This window comes from Eurosta solidaginis, chromosome 5 (assembly GCF_040869045.1).
Source record: "Eurosta solidaginis isolate ZX-2024a chromosome 5, ASM4086904v1, whole genome shotgun sequence".
Lineage (NCBI taxonomy): Eukaryota > Metazoa > Arthropoda > Insecta > Diptera > Tephritidae > Eurosta > Eurosta solidaginis.
Genome location: NC_090323.1, coordinates 217,805,603 through 217,822,981, shown reverse-complemented (window position 1 = coordinate 217,822,981; position 17,379 = coordinate 217,805,603). Strand labels below are relative to the sequence as shown.

The window sequence follows — 17,379 nt, the reverse complement described above, 5'->3', positions numbered from 1 at the left end:
GGCAAAGGGGGAGTTCGAGTTGACTGGATTTGTTATCTAACGTGTACGTGAGGTTAATTGAATTAAGGCTTGAACGCTTTTTTCTTATAAACTCAGGTGAAAAATTATTATCTTTGGAGTAGTCCGACCACTGTTTAGCTAATACATTGCTAATTGCCTCTGGTGTAGAAGCAATGCAGCCGTCATCAGCTTGGAGGACATGAATATGTGACGAGGGGTGGTGGCCATAAAGTGCGTTTACCTTCTGCCAAAGAGCTTTTGCTGGTGTATTGCAGTTGATGTCTTTAGTAAAGCTTACGAAGGCGGCCCTCTTTGCAATTCTAATTTCACGCTTGAACTTTGCATTTGCTCTTTTATAAGCAACTATGTTATTGGTTGTTGGGGACCTCTTAGCGGTTTTCCAAAGATTCACTTTTTCGTCTCTTAGAGCAGACACGGTGTCGTTCCACCAGTATACGGGATAGTTATGTATTCTGTGCTTGGCAATTGGTATTGTGAGATTGGCGCTATGGCGGATTTTTCTAAGCATAATTGCTGCGGTTTGGTTTATATTAACGTTTGGGTTGAGGATAAAATCATTCATACCATCCGCAATTGAATTTTGGAAAGATGGCCAGTCAGCTCGTTCTAATTTGTATCTTTTGGTTGGGTTGGGGTTTGTGTGGTTATTTTGACTAAAAAGGGAGAGAGATATAGGAAAGTGATCACTTCCATGTGGGCTATCTGCCGTTTCCCATGTAGCGGCTATATTCAGTGGTGGACTGCAAATGCTGAGGTCAATATGTGTTAGTCTCGAGTGGGTAGAGAAGTGGGTAGGGGATTTGTCGTTTAGAATTATGAGGTTATTGTTCTGGATAAAGTTAGTGAGTATTCTGCCTCTTTTGTTAAAGTTAGGGGAACCCCACATGGGACTCCATGCATTGAAATCCCCGACTAAACATATTGGGTCATGGAAGTTTATTAGTAGTTGGTGGAGGTCGTTCTCAGATATATGTTCTGATGGAGAGATGTAAGCGCTAATTACTACAAATGGGATACTGGATTTTATTTTTACTGCGACGGATAATATTCTCGTGTTCAAAGCGATTTCGGATTGTTCCAAAGAGTTATGCGCTAAGAGTGACACTCCTCTTTTGTTTGGTGAGCGTTGCTCGATATCATTTTTGTTGTAAATGCAAACGTTTTTTGGTATTGTGTATGTATTACAATTTAAATCAAGGTGAGTTTCTTGAAGTGCTATTATTTGATATTTTTTCTCTTTTATTAGTAATAAGAGTTGATTATAGTTATTTTGGTAACCATTAAGATTCCACTGAAGAATCTTAACTACCATAATCAAATAAAAAAGTTGTGATGAAAACATTGGAAGCTCTACGATCGAAAAAATTAATTTTCAATCGTAAGAGATTCCTCTGTTTCCATTGAGGGCAAGTTGATGGAGTGTATAATGTCAGTTGTTGGGGAGTGTGGTGTGGAAAGATGGGTGTCGTTTATATTGTATTGAAAAACCTGTTTGTTTAGTAATTCGCTAAATAGATTTGAGTTGCTGTTTGAGTTGAAATTGGAATTGCTTGGAAAATTGGGTTTTAGTGAGTGATTTGTTGTTGACTTGGCTTCTAGATTATTTGCGTAGTTTAAATGTAGGGAACTTTGAGAGGTTTGAGGGTTATCGTGACTCGTGGCATTTAATAGTGAGGAAGAATCACTTTTGGGTGTTGTGGGGGAAGGGGTGGTGAGAGGGGTTGTAGTATTATTACCGATGCTGGTTGGTATTGTTTTTTGTACATTGGGTTTGCTTTTCTTGTTTAATATAGCTTCTTCTAATTTTTCGTGTAATGCTTTGTATTGAATATTTTTATTGTTTACTTCTTCGGTTGCTTCTCTGAAAGAGCATTTCTTAAGCGTTTTCAACGTGATTATATCTTTTCTTTTTAGAAATGCAGGGCAATTTTTTTTGTCGGACCTATGCTGTTGTTTACAATTGATACATTCCACTTTCGTGCAGGGTAACGGTTCGTGCATACCAGAAGAACAGACATTGCATTTGGCATCAGACTTGCAGTGTTTTGCTGTATGTCCCATGGTGAAGCAATTTTTACATTGCATGGGAGATGGGATGTATGGCTCTACTTTGACTTTTAGCCATCCGACGTTTACTTCTGTAGGAAGTTCGTAGCTTTCAAAAGAGATGATATGCAGAGGTGTGTTAACAGGTTTTCCGTCCTTACCTCGACCCTCGACAATTTCTTTTTCCCTTAAGTATGTAAGGGAACCGGAGTAAATTACACCTTTCACAGTATTCAAAGTTGGGTGCGGGGTAACAGATATATCACATAAGTTTGACAACTTAGTGGCTTTTTGGAATTTGGCGGTTTGTTGGCTATTTTTAGTAAGGATCAAGAGGTCTCCCTCTCGAGTAAAGGATATTGATAGGGGTTGGTCGGTGGTTATGGATTCTAGTGCTTTATTGATAAGAAAAATATTGAAGTCTTTTATCGGTTTGTTGTTTTTGGCCTTTATTATTAAGAATTTTGGGCACGACACTGACTTTGAGGTTGAAACTCTTACGCTTATTAGGCGGACCCTCACTAAGTATCGCGTAATAGTTTGTATCACCACCCCCCGGATCGGAGGCCATGGTTAAATTTGTTAAACACTACACTGCACTTGGATTCTATTTTCTTTGTAAAGATGATTTATTTATCACAAAAAAACAAAGAACAAAAAAAAAAAAAAAAAACTCGGCACGTGTTCGGTGTTAATATATAACAATACAGTAGTGTCACTGACAATAACGAAAAAGAGTCACAAAGAAGAGACAGCAAGTACGTCTGAACTAGTTGACAGTCAATTACTCACTGACGGAGTATAATAACTTTTAACGGTGGCATGTAGTGATATACTTCTACAACCCATAAGTCAAAAGTCATATTCCTGCTAAGAATTAAGTAAATCAAATGACAACCACGTCCAATTTCATACAAGGATATATGGCGCATGTCGTACACCTCTCGGTGAGCTAGGGTTTTCAAGGGATTGTGTAGCGCAACCTTTTACAGCTTCTTCAATTGTCAGCCTCACCTACCAGTGTTTCTTTAGCAAAGGAGGATCTGGCGACCCCAAATACCTCATGGAACTAGGGGGTGTGGCCGGGATGGCCTAGAGGGTTCAATGTGTTCACATTAAATAGTTCCTGGGGTTGTCGGGCTTGTAACTTAAGATGATTTGTATAGGAACGTACCGCACCTATATCCGGCGAAGGAACATCAACATCGACAACACTCCCCCCAAACAAACAACAACGGGTGTCATATAAAAGGCTCAATAATATGTATCAGTGTTGCTTCAGACTTGGTTAATGTACCATCGATCAGAAATTCACAATGTGCCCAATCTTGTAAAAAACCTGCGCATAAAGAAATGAGCCTTACAGACTCAAAGCCTCGGGGAAGCTTGAGCGCAAACAATACGGCCATAGTAGTATAACGTCATCAAATATTGGACGAACAAACTACCTGGTTCCGTACCTGCTCTTCAATGTGGCTCTTATGGCCACAATAGTGGGGGAAGGTTGGCGAAAGGGCGCTTAAATGGCGCACGAGACGGTGAACACGTGTACAAAACAATGCAAACTGGCTGAAATTGATTTTTTTATTGCATTTATTCTAAAAACATTGTTAAAGTCCTAAACAGCGACATATATGTAGGTAGAATGAAAAATCCAACACTCTTACGGCGATCGACCCACCTTAGGCTATCCAAACCTCCAACGCACTCCCGTCGCATTGCTTCATGTAAATACTTGTGGTGTGGTGTGTTCCCTCAATCCGATCTTTCTGAAAATTTCACAACAGTGGTCACTAAAACATATTGTGACAAATATTAGCATCACTAAGCTGCTACTAAATAAATGCACAACAACAATAAAGCAGCCACGTAGAAGGCGACGAAGAGATATCTCACACACACAAATATGTAGTCATCAGCCGAAGTAGTTACTCACACGTACACACGCATATGGCTATGAGAAAGGCGTGGACTACAGATATACATGTATATAGCTGGTAACTAACCACGCATGACATATAACTGTTCGCGAAATTACTAGACCTTTGGAGAAATGGGTGAACGCGGAAACCGAGAGTATAAAAGCAGCGCAAGTGGAGTAATAACTATTCAGTTAATCAGTTTTGATATAAGCACGCTATTGGTTGTGAAGTATAATTGTGAAGTACTACTCCCATATTGCAATACTGAATATTGGAGTGATATATTCAACAGTTTAGCGATTCGAACATTAGCAGAAGGTTTGGAATAAGCGGAATTTCCCAAAATTCGTTACAATATATAAGTTTGGTAAAGTGGGCGGAGTCCCGACTCTACTAAAATGTAACTGCCTTCACTATATCTTCGTGTGGCAACTCGAACTTCGCGTAATATGTAAAGCCAAAATGAGAAAGCGTGAGCAAAAGTTGTCATTAGCAGATTAAAATTAAAATGTTCTTAGTTCTACTCCACGAAACACAAAAATATAGATTAGGTTAGGTTAGGTCCTGACCAAAGCAGTAGAAATACAAGAGGTAAAAGCTTAAATTGCAGCCGAATCAACTTTTCCAAGCAGCAATTAAAGCAACAATCTCACAGAGAAAATATTTACAAGTATATCAGAGAAAGCGGGAAACCAAAATCTAAGGACTGGAACAAATAGTTCTGCAATTACAAAATTCCCATAAAGTGCTAGCAGTTACTTTGTCCTTTGGTTTTTATTGGTATAAAAATATACATTTATTTCAATGAAAGGTAAAGAAATTTTATCAATTTATTCCTTGCTGTCCGTATAACCGAACTTTTCTGGAGGGACCTGACATCAACTTTTGTACAACGAATTTGTCCACTTTTAGCGATACTGTTCGCCACTATCTTTTCACTACTGTAATGTATTTTGTTGGTTCCCTGGTAAAGAATGGTGTCCGATACTAATCGTACGGGCCTTGTTTTCAAAAGTTATGTTTTCATCAGAGCCCAATAATGCTCAATTGGCCGCAACTGTGACCCTTTCGGTGGATTCAAGTTTTTGCTAGTTAATGTAGATTGTTATCTTCGAGCCAATTTTGGGTGACCGAAACATAATGTGCTGGAGCCAAGTCCGGCAAAAATAGGGTTGGACCATTATGATGACTTAGGAATGAAAGAAGACGTTTTTGAAGACACTCGTTCACGTAAATTTCTGTGTTGATGGTTCCCATCGTAAAGAAGGTAAAGAATACCATTTGCCTGCTTAATTCGTGTGACTTGCATATGTGTGGTTTTGGCTATTTTGGCAGAATTTCTTTTTTATACTCAGCTGAGCAGAGCTCACAGAGTATATTAACTTTGTTCGGATAACGGCAATCCGTAACGGCATAAACTCATCGAGATAGATATAGGCTTCTATATATCAAAATGATCTGGGCGAAAAAAGAAATTCATTTAGCCATGTCCGTCCGTTCGTCCGTCCGTAAACACGATAACTTGAGTAAATTTTGAGGTATCGTGATGAAATTTGGAATGTGGATTCTTGGGCCCTCATCTCAGATCGCTATTTAAAATGAATGAAATCGGACTGCAACCACGCCCACTTTTTCGATATCGAAAATGTCGAAAAATCGAAAAAGTGCGATAATTCATTACCAAAGACAGATAAAGCGATGAAACTTGGTAGGTGGGTTGACCTTATGACGCAGAATTGAAAATTAGTAAAATTTTGGACAATGGGCGTGGCACCGCCCACTTTTAAAATAAGGTATTTTAAAGGTTTTGCAAGCTGTAATTTGGCAGTTGTTGACGATATCATGATGAAATTTAGCAGAAACGTTACTCATATTCCTATTTGTGTGCTAAATAAAAATTAGCAAAATGGGATGGCGAACACGCCCACTTTAAAAAAAAATGTATAAGTAAATTATGCCAACATTCAACTCCAGTAATGATATGGTGCAACAAAATACAAAAATAAAAGAAAATTTCAAAATGGGCGTGGCTCCATTTCCAATCCTTGTGAAATTTGGTTTATGTGAAAATGGGCGAAATCGGTTGAAGCCACGCCCAGTTTTTATATTCAGTCGACCTCCTGTCCTTCCGCTTGGCCGATAACATGATAACTTGAGCAAAAATCGATATATCTTTACTAAACTTAGTTCACGTACTTATCTGAACTCACTTTATCTTGGTATTAAAAATGGCCGAAATCGGACTATAACCACGCCCACTTTTTCGATATCGAAAATTACGAAAAATGAACAAAATGCCGTAATTCTTTAGCAAATATGAAAAAGGGGATGAAACATGGTAATTGGATTGGTTTATTGATGCAAAATATAACTTTAGAAAAAACTTTGTAAAATGGGTGTGACACCTACCATATTAAGTAGAAGATAATGAAAACGTTATGCAGGGCGAAATCAAAAGCCCTTGGAATCTTGGCAGGAATACTGTTCCAGGTATTACATATATAAATAAATTAGCGGTACCCAACAGATGATGTTCTGGGTCACCCTGGTCCACATTTTGGTCGATATCTCGAAAACGCCTTCACATATACAACTAAGGGCCACTCCCTTTTAGAACCCTCATTAATACCTTTAATTTGATACCCATAACGTACAAACACATTCTAGAGTCACCCCTGGTCCACCTTTATGGCGATATCTCGAAAAGGCGTCCACCTATAGAACTAAGGCTCATTCCCTTTCAAAATACTCATTAACACCTTTCATTTGATACCCATATCGTACAAACACATTCTAGAGTCACCCCTGGTCCACCTTTATTGCGATATCTCGAAAAGGCGTCCACCTTTAGCACTAAGGCCCACTCCCTTTTAAAATACTCATTAACACCTTTCATTTGATACCCATATCGTACAAACACATTCTAGAGTCACCCCTGTTCCACCTTTATGGTCATATCCCGAAATGGCGTCCACCTATACAACTATGACCCACTCCCTTTTAAAATGCTCTTTAATACCTTCCATTTGATACCCATGTCATGCAAACACATTCCAGGGTTAGCCTAGGTTCATTTTCCTCTGGTCCACCTTTATGGCGATATCTCAAAAAGGCGTACACCTATAGAACTAACGCCCACTCCCTTTTAAAATACTCATTAACACCTTTCATTTGATACCCATATCGTACAAACACATTCTAGAGTCACCCCTGGTCCACCTTTATTGCGATATCTCGAAAAAGCGTCCACCTTTAGCACTAAGGCCCACTCCCTTTTAAAATACTCATTAACACCTTTCATTTGATACCCATATCGTACAAACACATTCTAGAGTCACCCCTGTTCCACCTTTATGGTCATATCCCGAAATGGCGTCCACCTATACAACTATGACCCACTCCCTTTTAAAATGCTCTTTAATACCTTCCATTTGATACCCATGTCATGCAAACACATTCCAGGGTTAGCCTAGGTTCATTTTCCTCTGGTCCACCTTTATGGCGATATCTCAAAAAGGCGTACACCTATAGAACTAACGCCCACTCCCTTTTAAAATACTCATTAACACCTTTCATTTGATACCCATATCGTACAAACACATTCTAGAGTCACCCCTGGTCCACCTTTATTGCGATATCTCGAAAAAGCGTCCACCTTTAGCACTAAGGCCCACTCCCTTTTAAAATACTCATTAACACCTTTCATTTGATACCCATAACGTACAAACACATTCTAGAGTCACCCCTGGTCCACCTTTATGGCGATATCTCGAAAAGGCGTCCACCTATAGAACTAAGGCTCATTCCCTTTCAAAATACTCATTAACACCTTTCATTTGATACCCATATCGTACAAACACATTCTAGAGTCACCCCTGGTCCACCTTTATTGCGATATCTCGAAAAAGCGTCCACCTTTAGCACTAAGGCCCACTCCCTTTTAAAATACTCATTAACACCTTTCATTTGATACCCATATCGTACAAACACATTCTAGAGTCACCCCTGGTCCACCTTTATTGCGATATCTCGAAAAAGCGTCCACCTTTAGCACTAAGGCCCACTCCCTTTTAAAATACTCATTAACACCTTTCATTTGATACCCATATCGTACAAACACATTCTAGAGTCACCCCTGGTCCACCTTTATTGCGATATCTCGAAAAAGCGTCCACCTTTAGCACTAAGGCCCACTCCCTTTTAAAATACTCATTAACACCTTTCATTTGATACCCATATCGTACAAACACATTCTAGAGTCACCCCTGTTCCACCTTTATGGTCATATCCCGAAATGGCGTCCACCTATACAACTATGACCCACTCCCTTTTAAAATGCTCTTTAATACCTTCCATTTGATACCCATGTCATGCAAACACATTCCAGGGTTAGCCTAGGTTCATTTTCCTAAATGGTGATTTTCCCTTATTTTGTCTCCAAAGCTCTCAGCTGAGTATGTAATGTTCGGTTACACCCCAACTTAGCCTTCCTTACTTGTTAAATGGTTAAGTTTTTCCTAACTTATAACTGACATTGGGATTATTCGTCCAAATGTACAACATTTTTTTACGTAGCTCTTCTTTCGCATTAATTTTTCTTGTTTTTGAAGCCTTGACTTCAGAAGCTAATATATTTTTAAAACTGCCTTGAAACACCAATTCATGGAAATGAAAGAGCGGTTGAGCTAGCTGAAAAGGGCGTTCCCTTTTGTTGTTGTGCTAACAGTGCTTCGCCCCGTGCGACCACTCACGAATTGTCATCAAAGTCCTCTAACGACAGTCCGAGGAAACAAGGTTGGAAATAAGAGTTTTAGAGGCGTTGGTTCCACATTAATAACACTGGTTTACAGCCAAAATGCACCAGAGACGCCATTATGAAATTCCAATGTAAAATCAGTCCCTGATTCTGAAAATCAGGGTTATTTTTAATTCTATGGTAACGTTTTTGCGATATTTACGAATTACCGTTATTTCAGAAAAATAAAAAATTGGGTCCACTTAATCATATATATCTCAAGAACGAATTGAGCAATTCCAAAACGGTTTGAAGCTTTTAAAAGGTAATAAATAATTAAAAGGTAATAAAATTTGCTATAAACTGTGCATACAACACTTTTTGATAGGCCCTGCAGATTCAAAGATAACGAGCAATCATTACGGATTTTTTCAAAATTTTTTTTTGTAAAAATATAAAAAAACTAGCAGACCCGGCAGACATTGTTCTGCCCTAAATTTGGTCTATCTGCATACATTTTAAAAAGCTTTTTCCGTCTAACTCTGCCCTCCCACTCTTCACTTTTTCTTAATCCTTTTACTCACTCCTCCCTCCGTCTTTTTCGCTTCATCTATCTTCGTCTCACTCTGTTTCTTTCTCAGTCTCCTTCTCCTTCCCTCTTTTCTCTTATCTCAAATTCTTCTTCATCATTTATTGCCAGTCCAAGTCCAGTTTGTTCCAGTCGCATTCTGAGTCCCAGTCCCACTCCGAGTCTCAGTCCCAGTCCGTCTCTGGTCTACTTCCCGGAAAAAAAGGATCGTAAATACTAATATAGGCAAATTTATGTACCAAATTTCAGGCAAATCGAATAGTACGTATGTAAATAGGTATGTGGGTATTATTAATTAATGTCTTTATTTTGGCTTAGCATGCATATTTATCAGTATTGCCAGGTTGATGCGACTAAATCGAATATCACAATGAAAATTACTTCAAAGCTCTCAGCAACAGCTTTCGTTTGATATCCATATTACACACATTCTAGGAGTATTCGGGACAATAGTTACCAGTACTTAATTATTAAATGGATATATTTACTTGAATGCTTATAACTTTTGTATTAGTCCATGAATTTTGTTGAAAGAAAGCTTGTTTTTTTTTTGTAATAAAACAGACCTTAGAGAGGAAACAAAAAAATCTGCAAAAACTAACTAACTGATATACGAATACTAACACATTGTACCAGAAGGGTACTTAAGTATTAAATGGGAATATTTACTTGAATGCTTATAACTTTTGTATTAGTCCAACGATTTTGTTGAATGAAAGCTTGTGTTTTTGTAATAAAACAGTGCTTAGAGAGAAAAAAAAATCTGCAAAAAATAAAAAGTTTTCGAGATCCTTCCTCGCAAAGTACACATCTATCTATAAATCTTATAAAATAAAGTCGCTAAATGCCATGTATGCACATAACTTCACACAGAATACTCCGATTTTAAAACGGTTTTTTGCATTTGAAAGCTTAGCTACGTGAGATGGTACAGTTAATATAATTTGAAGATATATATTATAGGGGCGTGGCAAATTGCCAAAATGTAGCTAAAAATCATAAAATTTTTGTTTAGACAGCTATAGCTCATAAACGGATGGATGGATTTCAAAAATTCTACTTTTTAGTAAAACTTTGAAATATTTACCTTCGATCTGCATCAAAAAAAAAAAAACTTGATTCATTTCTTATATCAGCCAAATTGTTTAAACAAAAGTAACATTTTTATCAAAAAATGCGTATGTGTGTTTGTTCGCTGTGAACTGTCCGCGCCAATTGCTTTTGAGTGAGGCTTGATCAACACATCAACAAAGTTTTCGAGATCCTTCCTCGTAAAGTACAAATTTTTTTTATATCTTTACAAAAAAAATTTTTAAAAAATCCGTAATGATTGTTCGTTATTTTTGAATCTGCAGGGCCTAACCTTTATTGCCTTTTAAAATCTTCAAACCGTTTTGGAATTGCTCAATTCGTTCTTGAGATATATATGATTAAGTGGATCAAATTTTTAATTTTTTTGAAATAACGGTAATTCCTAATATCTCAAAAACGTTATCATAGAATTAAAAATAACCTTAATTTTCGGAATCAGTGGGTGATTTTACATAGGAATTTCATAATGGCGTCTCTGGTGCAGAAAAAAAGTTGGAATTTGTGATCCAGTGTAATTTCTTGCTTAATTGGCGCTTCTTCTGAGGGTTAACTGGCGCCAATTGGTCATACCAAGGGAAATTAAATCTCTTTCTACTTGGCCCTTCCAGCCGAGTGGCGGCCGGATCTTATCATGGTGCTTACGGAGATGTTTCTTAATCCCTCTTGGAGGCGGGGCTAGGATGTCCCGCTTTGTGACAATTCAGCAAGATCTGTCTGTTCAGCATTTCGTTGTGCTCCTTAATGTTGGGCTCTTTGGGTGAGGCACATGTAGATGATGTTCAGGGGCCATAAAATGGCATCCCCTGGGAGCCAAACTGGTGAAGCGTAGTACATGAGCGGCGCGTCAATTGTTTCGTACGTAGTTAGCAACATGTCAAAATTTTCTTTCATGTGCTTTCGGCAAGCGCCTTGAGGATTTAGTTGCGGCCTTGTACTTTAGATACAATTTGCGCCTTGAACTTTTGGTGACTGGCAGTCGGTAGCGTAAGACCAACGACGTGAACGTCTAATATATGCGTCATCTGTTCCTTCCACATCGTAAACAGGGTGACCGTGGATGCGGTCGGTGATGGTACCAGGTCGCGCGAGGTGAAGAAACTAGAAAGACTGGGGATATAGCTGTCTATTCTAGAAACTTATTCGTCTATTGGAGGGCCATGTCCTGTTGCCATTATCGTGCAGTCACCGGCATAGGAAATGATAGTGACAGTGGGGAAGGAACTTTTGAAAAATTGAACGGACGCTTGCCGACCATTCCGATATTTTGCTGTTTATCTTTTTAGACAAGGGGGAAAAGGTCAACCTTCTATGTTTGGAGTAGCGTGCCATGGATATTTTATCATTATATTTTGTCTGCAGAATTCACCACTCCGGAACAATAGTCTATAAAAGCGTGCCCTTACTGGCGTATGCAGATGACATTAATATTATCGGCAAGAACATGAGCCACGAGTGAATTAGGAGAAAACGAAGTACGTGCAGTCTTCGAGCAAAGAGTTAGCGCCTTTGCGCCTTGGCAGCGACGCCACTGTTGGCAGCCATAATTTCGGAAAAGTAAGAGACTTAGTTTATCTGGGAACCAGCATTAACACGATAATCATCAGCTATGAAATCCAGCGAAGAATCACTCTTGCCAATAAATGCTACTTTCGTATAGGTAGGCAATTGAAAAGTAAAGTACTATCTCGGTAAAAGAAATCCGTGCTCCATAAGTACTTATCGTACCCGTCCTGCTATATGGCCCAAAAGCATGGACCACGACAACACACAGCAATGAAGCGGCTCTGGCAGTGTTCGAGAGAAAAGTTCTTCGAAGGATTTACAGACCTCTACTCGTAGGCGACCGAAGAAGATTACTATATCTCCAATTATAAATCCAACTTACCGATCCCTATCATATTGACGGCTCGCAGCTAAGCATTGTTTCCGATGTTACGGATCCAATTTCTTATTCCAAAGGCACATAAATTATATTGAGACACATAAGTAAAGGGACACAACAAGTTAAATAGGGTTACACTGAAATTAGAGCCCTTGGTCACCCCGTTACATAGAACCGGCTACCGAGGGAAGCGCTACGAGCTACATACGTCGTGTTCAGAACGCAGCAAATAATAACTACGAACGATATGCATTTTGTAGCAGAGCGGTAGGGTAGGTAAGGTGTTGCCTTCCGTGGTCATCTGGAGACCATTTTGGTCACTCCCGGAAGGTTTTAGGGACTATTTTGTTGTCATTTGGGGTTGTTTTTCGGGACTATTTCCGGTTTATCTTGGGATAATTTTTTAACTTTTTGGATTTGGGGACTATTTCCTGGTTCTCGGGGTCATTTTGAAGACAATTTCTGGTAATTTCCTGATGATCTTGGGGGCAATTTCGGGATTCCCCGAGGCCGTTTAGAAACCACTTGGGGCTAATTTAGAGATATTTTCTGAATTTCTAAAGTCACAATAATATTCCGTAATCTCCCCCAAATGATTGAGAAATTCTCTGAAAATATTCACGAAATTAGTGTTGGTTCTGAAACAAAATGCATTGACAAAATGCAAACTGACAAATGACTGCCGCTATCCGCGACATATTTAGTTTCTTCTTGCCCAAGTATGTATGTATCCTTAAAATATCAAGGAAGGAAAACCCGTATGCATTTTTGCGAGTAATTAGGTAGATTTAGGTTTAATCAAATGTGCTATGCACAGAGTGTTCCGAATACTTTGAATACTTTGCTCACGTATTCCTGGAGCCAAGACGGACAAACATATGAGATAAATTTTTTTGAGTTTCATACAACTTTTTCGAAAAATCAGTGTTCAAAGCTCTGATGTCAGCCGGTTATCACTCATCACATTTCGGTCATTTCAAACCCACTATTCATTCCAAAAAATTGTTAAAACTGCCGATTTTGGACCATTGTCTGTGCCCCATTTAGAAACTGTTTCTATAGGAATAGAAGTTACTAAAGCGATAAGAAAAAAGTGTCGACGAAGATAGTATTTTTGTATCATAAAAGTAATTATTTCGATATAACATTTAGGTAAGTTCAAATTTGCGAAGAAGATTTGTACTGATGTGAGAAAATCTTTCGGTAGAAATGGATGGAACCCTAGGAAGGATTTTTGAGGCAAAGAGAGATACCTTCCCCAATGTTTTGTCAAAGCGGTTTAACAGGAAGCGCCTCTGAAAGCCAATTATTCCTAAAATGCAAATTAATTCTGGCCCCATAAATAAAAGTGCGGAAATATATTCTTGCGAATAAATAGGTTACAAAGATGTTGGGGTTTATTCAACTTTTTTAGTATTTGCAAAAAATCTCTGTTTGGACCATTCACCACAATAACATTTTTACTCAAGTGCAGGAAATGAAAAACATTTAACTAAGCAAGTAAGGAAGGCTAAGTTCGGGTGTAACCGAACATTACATACTCAGCTGAGAGCTTTGGAGACAAAATAAGGGAAAATCACCATGTAGGAAAATGAACCTAGGGTAACCCTGGAATGTGTTTGTATGACATGGGTATCAAATGGAAGGTATTAAAGTGTTTTTTAAAAGGGAATGGGCCATAGTTCTATAGGTGGACGCCATTTCGGGATATCGCCATAATGGTGGACCAGGGGTGACTCTAGAATGTGTTTGTACGATATGGGTATCAAATTAAAGGTATTAATGAGGGTTTTAAAAGGGAGTGTCCCTTAGTTGTATATGTGAAATCGTTTTCGAGATATCGACCAAAATGTGGACCAGGGTGACCCAGAACATCATCTGTCGGGTACCGCTAATTTATTTATATATGTAATAAAACGAACAGTATTCCTGCCAAGATTCCAAGTGCTTTTGATTTCGCCCTGCACAACTTTTTCATTTTATTCTACTTAATATGGAAGGTGTCTCACCCATTTTACAAAGTTTTTTCTAAAGTTATATTTTGCATCAATAAACCAATCCAATTACAATGTTTCATCCCTTTTTTCATATTTGGTATAGAATTATGGCGTGCTTTTTTAATTTTTCGTAATTTTTGTATATCATAAAAGTGGGTGCGGTCATAGTCGGATTTCGGCCATTTTTTATACCAAGATAAAGTGATCAAAGTACGTGAACTAAGTTTAGTGAAGATATATCGATTTTTGCTCAAGTTATCGTGTTAAGGGCCAAGCGGTAGGACAGACGGTCGACTGTGTATAAAAACTGGGCGTGGCTGCAACCGATTCCGCCCATTTTCACAGAAAACATTTATCTTCATAGAATCTATGCCACTACCAAATTTCACAAGGATTGGTTAATTTTTGTTCGACTTATGGCATTAAAAGTATTCTAGACAAAGCGACGCCCATTTTGAAATTTTCTTTTATTTTTGTGTTTTGTTGCACCATAACATTACTGGAGTTGAATGTTGACATTATTTACTTATATACTGTAAAGATATACAATTTTTTGTTATAATTTGACTTAAATATTTTTTTTTAAGTGGGCGTGTTCGTCATCCGATTTTGCAAATTTTTTTTTTTAGCACACATATAGGAATAGGAGTAACGCTCTTGCCAAATTTCATCATGATATCTTCAACGTCTGCCAAATTACGACTTGCAAAACTTTCAAATTACCTTTTTTCAAAAGTGGGCGGTGCCACGCCCATTGTCCACAATTTTACTAATTTTCTATTCTACGTCATAAGGTCACCTACCAAGTTTCATCGCTTTATCCGCCTTTGGTAATGAATTATCGCACTTTTGGGGTTTTTCGAAATTTTCGATATCGAAAAAGTGGGCGTTATAGTCCGATTTCGTTAATTTTAAATAGCGATCTGAGATGAGTGCCCAGGAACCTACATATCAAATTTCATCAAGATACCTCAAAATTTACTCAAGTTATCGTGTTTATGGACGGACGAACGGGCGGGCGGACGGACTTGGTTAAATAAATTTCTTTTTTCGCCCATATCATTTTGATATATAGAAGTCTATATTTATCTCGATTAGTAATATACGCTGTGAGCTCTGCTCAGCTGAGTATAAGAACAGTTCAGAAAAATTATTGAAATAAAGGGAAATTCAAAACATCAAAATCAATATTTGGACCATCTCGGGAACTTTATACGGCCACATTAAACCTTCAAGGCCATCCCTCCTTCCCCATTCCCTAGTTCAATGAGGAGCTTGGGGCGCCAGAGCCTCCTCTGTTAATGAAACAGGATAGGTGAGGTTGACAATTGGGTTGCAGAAGCTATATATTGCGCTGGCAACCCCTTGGGATGGTTGCGCTACACAACCCCTTGAATCCACAATGCTTGTCGTTTTATACAGTGGTCACATATTCAAAGCTTTTAAACAAAGTAGTAAGCTTTTAAGCTTTTAAACAAGTAGTAGCAAGCTTTCGAGCAATTTGGTTAATTACGGTTATCCAATTTTTTATGATTAAAAATGAAATCCAGGTTTATTTGGAACTAACATTTTTCGAATAACTCGAGACCCGGTTTTAGAAAAAAGTCAACTAATCGCACACCCTATGTAAGCTTTGAAGGACTAACACCAACGATTTCCTTTTGTGTACGTAAGCAAAAACAAAGCAAATTTTTAGATTTTGTTGTTGACGATGGTAAAGCAAAACAATGACGACTACGACTGCGTATTATATCACGTCACCATTTCTATGTACAATTATAGTGTTATATTTGAGAATGTAGTATGTGTATATGTATCTAAAGATGAATGAATGTTTTGAATACAACAATGATCTTCAACAACAGAACACAACTGACTGAATAGTAGGGGGATTAATCTTTTCGTTGTACATATGTATGTATGTAAGTGAATAATTCTGTTGCTACCACTGCCAGCAATGCAATTGAAACCGACCGAAGCAACGGAAGAACGTCCACACCGAAAATGGATTTTCCACTTATGCATACATTCATACGTAGGTACCATATAAGGAAATTTATTAAAAAAAGCAAAAGCTTTTTATTAGAAGACGCAGGAATTGTATATGACAGTGTGAAGACAGAAGTCCGTGCATAAAATGCAGGTAAAAACACATAATTGAAAGTTATGCATCTAGAATTGATGATAGTTGGCACTATAGTACGGAGTGCAGCTAATGTATATATATATTACTAGATTGGTGAGTGAGAAGCCTGGCGGACAGACGTAAAGTAGGCAAATTTTACAAATTTCCATAAACGCTAGAAATAAATTGTATTTAGATATTTTGGCTTATGAGCGTCAAGTATCGCATGATCAATAAAAATATATGTAAGTGTTTATGAGGGGGGAGTGGCAAGGAAGAACGTATGTATATGCACGTAGGTATGTAGTTATATACATATATTATATATATATATATATATATATATATATATATATATATATATATATATATGGATAAATTGAATTTTATGTATGCTAAGCCTTGTTATCCACTGATGGAATGTGAACTTTCCACTCAATTATCAAAATTGGCATTATGAAATTCAATTGGCACTTCTTGACTTTTCCATTCCATTCAATAATGGCTAATCAGTAGTAGTGACTTCGTAATCGATATATGTAAACTTCAAGATGATTTTTGTTACGTTGCACTTTTTCTCCACATACATAATTTTTTTTACCTTCTCTTTTTTTCTTATTTTAACTTGTTACGCACCTTCAAAATGCACATATTACTTTTTCTTATGAATTCAAATCACAAATCGCAGCAAATTGATTCCAATTCAATAGCGTATGTTGACGTTGTAACTTTCGCAGTTTTAATGTGTGTATGCTTTTAATTGAGTACGTTTTTAAAATCTGTAGAAATGCAAAAAACTAAAAAAATATAAATCTATAAATTTCCGTCAATTATAATAAATTTTTTTTAATTTCTCTGTCAAGGAAAAGTCAAAAACGTTTAGTATGTAGAGATGAGAGACGTAGCGACTGACATTGAAGTGTCAAAAAATATGTATATATCGATTACTCGAAACATTTAACTTGAATAA

At 37.7% G+C, this 17,379-nt stretch overlaps 1 protein-coding gene across 2 annotated transcripts in view; it reads right to left on the bottom strand.

The window, feature by feature from the left end:
* The window catches only part of roq (roquin), a 62,093-nt gene extending 44,793 nt beyond the window's left edge, over positions 1 to 17,300 (bottom strand). For both annotated transcript variants that reach the window (XR_010953572.1, XM_067788292.1), the window contains exon 1: positions 17,046 to 17,300. The gene's annotated coding sequence lies outside the window, so the exon portion shown is untranslated. The remainder of the gene's footprint in view (positions 1 to 17,045) is intronic.
* Positions 17,301 to 17,379: the final 79 nt, after the last annotated feature.